The following is a 10,646-nucleotide window of genomic DNA, read 5'->3' on the forward strand; positions in this document are numbered from 1 at the left end:
CACTCACACCACCACCACTCTGGAAACAACCCCCATCCCCTCCCCACCACTCCACAAACAACCACCTCTGTGCCCACTAGTACCACTACACTCATCTCTCCTAGTACCACCACCACTCGCTACTCAACCACCCCTAGCACCTCCACTGGCAGTATTGCTACCACCACTCGTACTACATCAACCACTGCAAAACCAACCACCGCCTCTAAAACAACGTCCACCCTTACAACAACCACCATTAGGAAAACAACAACTGACCCCATCTGTGGAGCTAGCTCAGCTCTGGGGAAACCCTCGCTTGTCCCCAAGTGCTCATCACGCCCAGTCCCCTGCCCTCACTGCAGGGCCAAGCACAGTCTGGACCGTCCCTGATCGACGTGAGTGCAACCTGCCCTCCTGCCCCCTCCGTCTGCTCTGTTCTGAACTAAACCAACCCAGTTCCTTCAGCCCTCCCACATACCTCACGTTCTCGAGGCCGGCCATCATTTGTGTTGCTCTTCTCTGGATCTTCTCCAATTTCCCCACAAATTTCCTGTAATGTGGGGCCCAGAACTGGACACAATACTCCAATTGAGGCCTAACCAGCGCAGCGTCGAGCAGAAGAACGACTTCTTGTGTCTCGCTCACAACACACCTGTTCATGCCGTCCAGAGTCATGTTTGATTTTGTTGCAACAGCGTCACACTGTTGGCTCATATTTAGCTTGTGGTCCACTCTGACCCCTAGATCCCTTTCTGCAGCATCCTTCCTAGATAGTCACTTCCAGTTCTCTATGTGGCACGCATTGGTCCTTCCTAAGCGGAGCACTTTGCATTTGTCCTTATTACACTTTATCCTATTTATCTCAGAGCATTTCTCCAGGTTGTCCAGATCCGTTTGAATTCTGACCCAACCTCCAAAGTAGTTGTGACCCCTCCCAGCTTGGGACAATCTGCAAACTTAATAAGCAAACTCTCTACGCCAACAGCTACATTGTTGATGAAGACATTGCACAGAACCTGCCCCCAAACAGACCCCTGACAAACCCCATTTGTTCTGCCCTTCCAAGCTGACTGAACCATTAATAACGACTCCCTAAGAAGGGCTATGCAGCCAGTTATGCACCCACCTCATGGTACCTCATCTAGGTTGCATTTGCCTAGAAGGTTGCGTGACACCATATTAAAAGCCTTACTAAAGTCTAGGTATCCCACATCCACCGCTTCCCCCTTCTCCACAAGACTCGTTATCCTATCCCAGAAAGCACTCACATTGCTCTGACATGATTTGTTCTGTACAAATCCAGGCTGTTACCTGGCAACTTATTGTCTTCCAGGTGTTTGCAGATTAATTGCTTAATTATCTGGCCCATTTTCTGCCTTGCCACAGCCATTAAACTGCCCAAATATCCAATCACCTTTCGCAGACTGGGCCCCTCCCCTCGATCCCGGAGGAGTCCAATGTGGCGATGTCGACAGCCGAATTCGCCGGAAGAGCTCTGGCCAGTCCCTGAGGAGTAGCCTGGGAGGGATGCTGCAGACGATGATCAATGTCAGGGTTTGGTTTTCACAGTCTCAGATGACACCGGAAATCTCCAGGGTGCCAGCTGGCAGATGTGGTAGATGAGTGAGTCAGGGATAGGCCTGGCAGGCATAGAGGGATGTGCAAGCGGGTTGTTGAGGAACAGCTCTTGAATGTGGCTAAAGAATGAGCAGAAGTGTTTGCTGCCTGTGCTGATCAGTTTGACCAACGGCAGACAGCTGGTTGGGGTAGATCACAGGCAGGGGGTGTCAGTTGGGTGGGAGGCCAAGCCCCCTGGTATCCTGGGAAGGAGGGGGAGGTCAGAACTTCTCCCCCAGTTCACTCCCCTGTTCCTGGCCCCGCAGCCCCTGCACAGTCAGAGGAGCCCAGACAGGCTGTTGTCGGGTCCCACTGAGCAGGGGGAGCAAATACCCAGGGCTGAGTATCCCCGGCAGCAGGTAACTCGTGGAAATGCTGCTCCCCAGAGCACGGGGGTCCCCAGGCAGAAGCTGCTCTCCGCACTGGGTCGGGGCAAGTCACCATGCAGCCAAGCAGGGAGCATCTGCCTGCTGCCCGAATGCACGGCCGGGAACTCCAGGGTGAGGGACATGGGGGCTGAGATTTCTGTCATGGGGGCACCTGAGTAACGAGAAGAACGTTCTGACGGGGACACTGCAGAGCTGGGATTGGCTGGAGGCCGTAAGATCCCTGCCCCTTTGGCTGCGGCACAGGTGGGTGGAGCCGAGCTGAGTGCTGCTGTGTCTCACAATGTGACACCACCTCTGTGATGGGCTGAATCTGTCCCCAGGGCTGTCAGCAGCACTCAGGGAACTGGGGCTGAAGCCCAAGGAGGGGAAGGCGAAGCCAGAGAGGAGGTTGAGGAATCTGAGAGCGTCTCTTTAATTCCTCTCTAGGACTGTGACTCAATTTGCCCCAGGGAGTGGGGTGGAGGGAGCCAGCCCCTGTCTATGGACATCAGTGGGGGGGGAAGTGGGGGAGCAGGATGTTTTATCTACTAATGGGGGGGATGAGGTCTGTCCAGGCTGGGGAATGCCAGGCAACTTCAGAGGAAAGTTGGGCCCAAGGAGACACTGTAGGGAATGAAGACCCCAGGGGCTTGGTAACTGGAGGCCGTCCCTGTTGGGAGGGGACCTGGGTTCCAGGTCAGGGTCTGTCATGGCTGGGAGCTGCACAGGAGGCAGGTGGCCTGGAGGGGGCAGTGCAGGATTGGCTTTCCATTGATTGCAGGGAGGTGTTGCCCAGAGGCGGGTGCTGGCTCTGTAATCCCAGGCACTTCTCCTGTTGTTCAGGTTTTCGGGAGGGGGGGGGGTTGTGATGTAAGAGCCCAGGGATTAAGGCTGCAGCCCAGAATGTTTCCAGGTATCCCGTGAACAGAGACCTAGAACTCGGCAAACACCCCTGCGAATGGCGTCACAGGGATAATGAGCCTGAGCGGGGTGTAACCGGAGCCTAACAAACATTGTAGACACGTGGTCTCCGCATTGAACACCCTCCCGAACTACAGGAGTGATTGCGGGAGAGGGGGTCACTGCTGGACTTTATGAAAATCAGCGTATGAATATGAATATACATGACTCCAGCATGCTTCCCGGAAGCTAATCCATGTAACGTGCCATTGAAAAGTTACAGGCAGATGAATGTGCCTGTTCTGTCTGGCTGCCTGTAGCCGTCCTGGTGGGAGATAGTGAAATGAAACACACACGGCGTGTATTGACCCAGACTTGCAAAGCGGGGCAATTAGCGCTACGGAGGGGGGACAGCGACTGGTATTTGGGGACACTGGTCTGTGAATAGTCTCGCTTCCTCTGGGAGCCTGGACTGGGCTGGGTCCTGCCGGGACATGGTGCCAGGGACCTGCTGCTGGAGCCCCTTGGGGGGCTTCGACGTTCCCCCAGAAATGGGACAAAGGTTTAGCTGAGCACAAAGGGATCCCTCCTGGGGCAGAATTCCTCTCTAGGCAGAAAACTGGACAATGGGGGCGGCTGTCAGATGCCCAGGGTAGGTCTACACTACACACGGTATGGTTAGACTACACGGATTTTCTGGGATATCTGAGGTATCCTGGAAGAACACTACTTGCTCTAGGGAACGCGTTTGCTCTTCTGCTTTCTTTTTCAAAAGACAAACGTGCTCTTTCGGAAGCACCTGTATTCCTCGTTCGGAAGCTCCACTACTCCTCGTTCCAGTCTTGATGTCAGAAAAGCCTCTTCCGACAAAGAATCTGAAAAAGCGACACAAAATGCGGAGCACATTTGGAGACGCTTAAAAAAAAAGATGGGGTCTAGCTGTGTGTAGAGTTTTCAATTACGTCCACAATGCAATTATGTATCTCTGAAAGAAAATCGAAAGAACAGAAGGGGTTTTTCCGACAGCTGTAAATCTCTATCTATGAGGAAGAATCTTTTTTCCGAAAGGGCTCTTTTGGGAAAGGTGTGTGTGGACGTGGAAGAGAGAGTTCTATTGAAAGAGGAGGAAAGAAGAAAAAGCACAGGTGCCCAGGTGGTCACTCCGCCCATAGCAACCACAGCTTACATGCAGGAGAGCATCCAATGAGTCTGAACGCTATCTGTCGAAAAAACAGATCACTTTTTCGATACACTTTTCCAGTGTGGACGCTCTCTTTCGGAAGAAGTTCTTTGGGATGATCTCTTCGGGAAAAGCTATTTCCGAAAGAAGCCTCAAGTCTAGACGTAGCCACAAAGACCCCAGATTAGCACCCAAGCTGCCTGCGGGGAACATAAGACTGAACAGGGGGAGGATCACGCTCGAGGTGGGAAGCGTCCCAAGCGATGAGAACGACTGTTCGGATACGAAGCTGCAGGGAGCAGGTTTCTGAGAGTAGCAGGTGCAACTTTCTTTTCCTTTGCTTAGTGACTGACTTTGATCCGTCTGCCACTTGCAGCCACTTCAATGGAAACGATAATACTTAAAGCAATTCCTCGTGTTTGTTAACAGACCCCATGTACAGAATTGTTCCTTGGTTGGGGACAAGAGCTGGGCACCAGTCTGACAGTGATAAAGGGAGCATATTATGAGCTGTGTATGGAGTAAGGTGCATTGATCTGGTCCCACTGGGACCTGCGATGAGTCCTCTGAGCTGCCCCCAGCTGAGCTGTGTTGAGTGCCCGTGTTTCTCTGCCGAGGGCTGTGACCTCAGCTTGGTGCTTGGACGTGAGGAAGCTGGAGATGTTGGCTTAGCAGCAGGCAAAAAGGCAGGTCGGTGGGCTCTGTGGTGTTTTCAGCCCATCAGGTGACAGTCCCAAGGGGGTCTCTGTGACCCAACCCCTCATGTCCACATTCCTCCCTCCTTGCATCCGTCACCCGTGCCCAGACCCCTGTTTTGCAGTGGGATGCATCCGGCATCCATCCCCTCCCAGCTGAGTCACTGGGCCCTGGCAGTATCTTTCTGCCACTCCGGTCCCGTCTTTGCTCACACGCAGGGCGGTGCTAATTCCCTTATCACTCTTCTGTAAAGCCATTCTGGGTTTCTGGCAAATAGCTGGATGGGTGCCCACAAGGGATCTCAAACGTGGGCTGAGCCGGTGACACCCGGAGAAGGGCAGCGCCCCTGCCTGGGTATTTATCAGTTGAGAAGAGGTGGCTCTCGGGTGAGGGGATGAAAGCTGCAGAGGTGACAGGCACTGAGGTGAGTCGGGAACTCCAGAGAGACCTGGTTGGGGTGGGCTTGTGGGAAACAGGATGGCAGATGAAAGTCAGGTTTGGTTGCGCGTTGGGGGATGGTGAGTTTGAAGTGCCCAGGACTTGGCAGGTTCTAACACAGCGAAGGGGAGCCAGGGACGGGACCCGAGTGTCCCCGGAGGAGGAGCCGTGCTCACCCAGGCTCACTGCGCCACTGCAGAAGACAAAAGACAGTAAGGACATCGGCTGCCAGAGGAGATGGAGAGCTACGTGGAAAATACTGTGGTGCCCTCTCCAGACCAGCAGGATGCTCTGGCCCCGGGGTGGGTAGTGCCGGTCCCCCCGTCTCAGAAGGGATAGCGCAGATCTGGAGCCAATGCGGATGGGGAAGGGGAAAACTGGACCAGGGCAGAGCCCTTCAGCCAGACTGGAATCCTGCTGTTACCACTGGCCTCCCTGCTACAGTCGTGAAAGCGGGAAAAGGTGCTTTGCTGTGGGGTGGCTGGGTGGGCAAGAAGAAGAGACAGTGGGGCCATGGGGCAAAGCACATGACAGCAGCTTGTCAGAAACGTCAGCAAGAGAGAGCAAGTGTTTTGCCAAAGAAAGGTTTAAATACTAGAATGTGAGGAGGGGCTGGTAAAAATTGTGGATGACTTGTGTGTGTCTGTGTGTGTGTTTGTCTGTGTGACTGTGTGTCTAGTATATTAACCAAAGAAGTTTTTAAAGTAGCACGATGAAATATGGCTCTCTTGTGGGATGAGAGAGAGAAAGTCTTTTGGGTAGGAGTGAGGTTAAAATACAAAAATAATGCAGGAGCGCTGAGGATTAAAATATAGTCCCATGCGGGGCTGTGCCCACAGGACTCCTGTTCTGTTGTTTGTGGGAATATCTGAGGCATAATCCAGCGGGGAGAAATTCTTCAACCAGAACTTTTCATCATTGAAGAGGGCCAGGATGGGGAAACTAAAAATTTATGCAAACTAGTGAAAAAACTCATTAAAAAAAACCCTGAAAAAAGTGACGTTTCCAGAATTTGATATTTCGATTTTTCCTCCTCTCAAGGTAGCTTTTCAGTATTGACTGAAACATTTAAAACATGTTTGAAATAGGTTGAATTATAAATACCAGACAATGAACCAAACCCCTATGTCGTTTGGCTTTTCAATAAGATGAGAAATGTGGACAACACAAATTATTTGTGGTCAAAGTTTTTAGAACTGCCAGGGAACCAGAAATCAGTATTTGCTCAGGTCTGTTGTCTGGTGTTACACCCCCCTCCCCCATGTACCTCCTCAATCTCAGCTGCAATTCCCTTTCCAGACTAATTTTGTCGTGACTCTCTCCTGCTCCCCTCCGGCAGAGTTCTCTGCGCCAGCCGTGAGAAGGCTCCATTCAACTCACAGCCCGGCCTCCGGCTCCTCCCAGCACCATGGGGGTTTCCTTGCTCCTCTGCCTCCTCCCTGCTCTCCTAGCGACAGCCAGTGTCCAAGGTGAGTTGTGAGCAGCTGTAGCCACTTAACCCATCCTGAACTTTGACCCCTCGCACCCCTTGGCTCTTTTGGCCTAAACCTTCAGGCTACGTCTAGACTGGCAAGATTTAGCGCAAATACTCTAAACGCAAGAGTTTTTGCATTAGAGTATTTGAGTAAGAGAGCGTCTATACTGGCATGTGCCTTTGCGCATAAGATTTGCTTTTGCGCAAAAGCATCCGTTCCAGTGTATCCGCTCTCTTGCGCAAGAAAGCTCCGATGGCCATTTTAGACATCGGGGCTTTCTTGCACAAGAAATTGATGTTACCTGTCTACACTGGCCTCTTGCGCAAGAACGCTTGTGCAAGAGGACTTATCCCTGAGCGGGAGCATCAGAGTATTTGCGCAAGAAGCACTTATTTCATACAGTAAAACGTCAGTGCTCTTGCGCAAATACTCATGGGCAGTGTAGTCAGGCAGCAAGATTTTGCGCTAAATCTTGCCAACGTAGACGTAGCCTCAATGTGTCTTTGTAACTTAGGACCTTTTCTGTGCCCTCCAGTGTATCTTCCTCTCCCCCTGGTTTAGTGTCATCTGCAAACATCCTGAGGGTACAATCCATCTCCTCAGCCAGGTCATTAATGATGATTAGTCCTGTAGCACTTGGCAGATTAACAGAGGCAGAGAATCACGAGCTTTCCTGGGTAAAATCAACTTCATCAGAGGAGTTGAAGTGTGAATAAAGAATCCAAGATACATAATACAGCAAAACCAGTTACCCGTCAACTGCAGGACCCTTATTAATGAAGCTAATTGAGTAGGCTTGATATGTCCACTGATGTGAAAATGCAAATGTCAAAGGAAGGGAAAATTGCCTTTGTTGTGGGTCAACCAGTTCATATCAGTATTCAAGCATAGGGAGGCGGTGTCAAACATGCAAATGAATTCCAGTTGCCAGTGTCCCTCTGTAATTGGCTGGTGAGAGTCATTTCTGGAAGATCAGCTACTTCTAAATCCACGACTGAGAGCCCTGGGACGTTCCAATGTTCCCCACAAATATGGGTGTTTCCATTCCTGAGTCTGATTTGTGTCTGGCGGCTGTGAAGGCCTAGGAGCCCCTGCTGTGATAGCTGATGCACCAGGGTCTGTGGTGGTGCAGCTGGTGGTGATGGATGGTCAGAGTTGGCAATGGGGATTGTTGAAGGGGTGTGTCCCCGGATGGGTGTGTCTGAGGTGTGGCTGTGGAAAGGACTTGCGGCAGGCATTCTTCAAGGGTCTCCTTCCTGTGGGTGCAGATGATAAAGACATCGTCAATGTAGCGCAAGTGGAGGAGGGTGCCAGGGGATGGGAGCTGAAGAAACGTTGTTCGAGGTCAGCCATAACGATGTCTGCAGATTGTGGGGCCGTGTGGGTGCCCAAGGTTGTGCGGCCAACTGGAAGGTTTAAATTGTCCCCAAACGGGAAATAGCTGTGGGGGAGGCCAAAGTCACAGAGCTCCGCCGCCAGGTGAGCTGGGGACTCATCGGGGAGAGTGTTCCCGACAGACTCTCGTCCTTCCTTGTGAGGAACAGTGGTGTAAGGAGATTCTACAGCCATGAGGTCAGGCTGGTGCCTGCAGGGAGATCACTGATGCACTGCCGTTCCCTCAGGAAACTGCTGGTGTCTGAAAGGCAGTGAGGAGCACTGGTCAGGTAGTGTCTAAGGAGAGAGTTAACAGCTGGATAACTCTGCTGTAAGGGGGCTGGGGCCTGAGATGATGGGCTGTCTGGGATTTCCAGGTTTATGGATCTTGCGTAGCAGGTCAGGGCCCTGGTGGGTTTGTTTGGGTAGATTTGGTTCATAACTGTAGCAGGGAGTTTTTCAAGGATATGGGGTAGTTTCCTAAGGTATTCCTGAGAGGACTCGGGTGAAAGAGGTCAGTAGGCTGTGAGGTGGGTGAGTTGTCTGACAGCCTCCTGTTTGTAATGTGACCTGTTTATGACGACTACAGCAGCCCCTTTCGGTTGTAATGTCAAAGCGGCTGTTGAGGTTGTGCACAGTGTTCTGCACGGTTGGGGTTACAAGGCGCCAGACGTTGTTTGCTCACAATGTCAGCCCGGGCCCAGTTGAGGAAGCTCCCCCTGTAGAGGTGCCGACTGTCATTCCGACTGTCAGGAGAGGTCTCTGTAGAACTGTTCTTGTGGGATTGGTGGAAGGGATCCTGTGGCTCAGTGCAACATTCAGGGGTGTGTTGAAATACAAAGACGTTGAACAAAACTGGCCCTAGGTCCGATTCTGCTTGATACTGGCAGCCCACTAGAAGCCGACATGTTGATTGCTACTGGCTGAGCCCAACGACCCGCCTTACACTCCATTCATCCACTCCCCACCTCTTCACCTGTTGGACAACTACACTGCGGGATACGGCACCAAAATCAAAATAGACCACGCCCACTGCCTGCCCCGTGGCCAAGCCAGTTACCTCAGCAAGGAACCCAGGAAGGCTGGTCAGACAGGACTTGCCCTTGGAATCCATGTTGGCTGTTCCTGATCACTTGCCTCTCCTCCAGGGTTATGTCTACACTGGTGGCTTCTTAGAATCATAGAATCATAGAATCATAGAATAATAGGACTGGAAGGGACCTCGAGAGGTCATCGAGTCCAGCCCCCCGCCCTCAAGGCAAGACCAAGCTCCACCTACACCATCCCTGACAGATGTCTATCTAACCTGTTCTTAAATATCTCCAGAGAGGGAAATTCCACCACCTCCCTTGGCAATTTATTCCAATATTTGACCACCCTGACAGTTAGGAATTTTTTCCTAATGTCCAATCTAAACCTCCCCTGCTGCACTTTAAGCCCATTACTCCTTGTCCTGTCCTCAGAAACCAAGAGGAACAAATTTTCGCCTTCCTCCTTGTGACACCCTTTTAGATATTTGAAAACCGCTATCATGTCCCCCCTTAATCTTCTTTTTTCCAAACTAAACAAGCCCAGTTCATGAAGCCTGGCTTCATAGGTCATGTTCTCTAGACCTTTAATCATTCTTGTCGCTCTTCTCTGTACCCTTTCCAATTTCTCCACATCTTTCTTGAAATGTGGCGCCCAGAACTGGACACAGTACTCCAGCTGAGGCCTAACTAGTGTAGAGTAGAGCGGCAGAATGACTTCACGAGTTTTGCTTACAACACACCTGTTGATACAACCTAGAATCATATTTGCTTTTTTTGCAACAGCATCACACTGTTGACTCATATTCAACTTGTGGTCCACTATGACCCCTAGATCCCTTTCCGCCATGCTCCTTCCTAGACAGTCGCTTCCTATCTTGTATGTATGGAACTGATTGTTCCTTCCTAAGTGGAGCACTTTGCATTTCTCTTTATTAAACCTCATCCTGTTTACCTCTGACCATTTCTCTAACTTGCTAAGGTCATTTTGAATTATGTCCCTATCCTCCAAAGAAGTCGCAACCCCACCCACTTTGGTATCATCTGCAAACTTAATAAGCGTACTCTCTATCCCAATATCTACATCATTGATGAAGATATTGAACAGTACGGGTCCCAAAACAGACCCTTGAGGAACTCCACTTGTTATCCCTTTCCAGCAGGATTTAGAACCGTTAACAACAACTCTCTGACTACGGTTATCCAGCCAATTATGCACCCACCTTATCGTGGCCCTATCTAAGTTATATTTGCCTAGTTTATCAATAAGAATATCATGCGAGACCGTATCAAATGCCTTACTAAAGTCTAGGTATATGACATCCACCGCTTCTCCCTTATCCACAAGGCTCGTTATCTTATCAAAGAAAGCTATCAGATTAGTTTGGCATGACTTGTTCTTCACAAACCCATGCTGGCTATTCCCTATCACTTTATTACCTTCCAAGTGTTTGCATATGATTTCCTTAATTATCTGCTCCATTATCTTCCCTGGGACAGACGTTAAACTGACCGGACTATAGTTTCCTGGGTTGTTCTTATTCCCCTTTTTATAGATGGGCACAATATTTGCCCTTTTCCAGTCTTC

The sequence above is a fragment of the Pelodiscus sinensis genome, chromosome 24 (assembly GCF_049634645.1).
Source record: "Pelodiscus sinensis isolate JC-2024 chromosome 24, ASM4963464v1, whole genome shotgun sequence".
Classification (NCBI taxonomy): Eukaryota; Metazoa; Chordata; order Testudines; family Trionychidae; genus Pelodiscus; species Pelodiscus sinensis.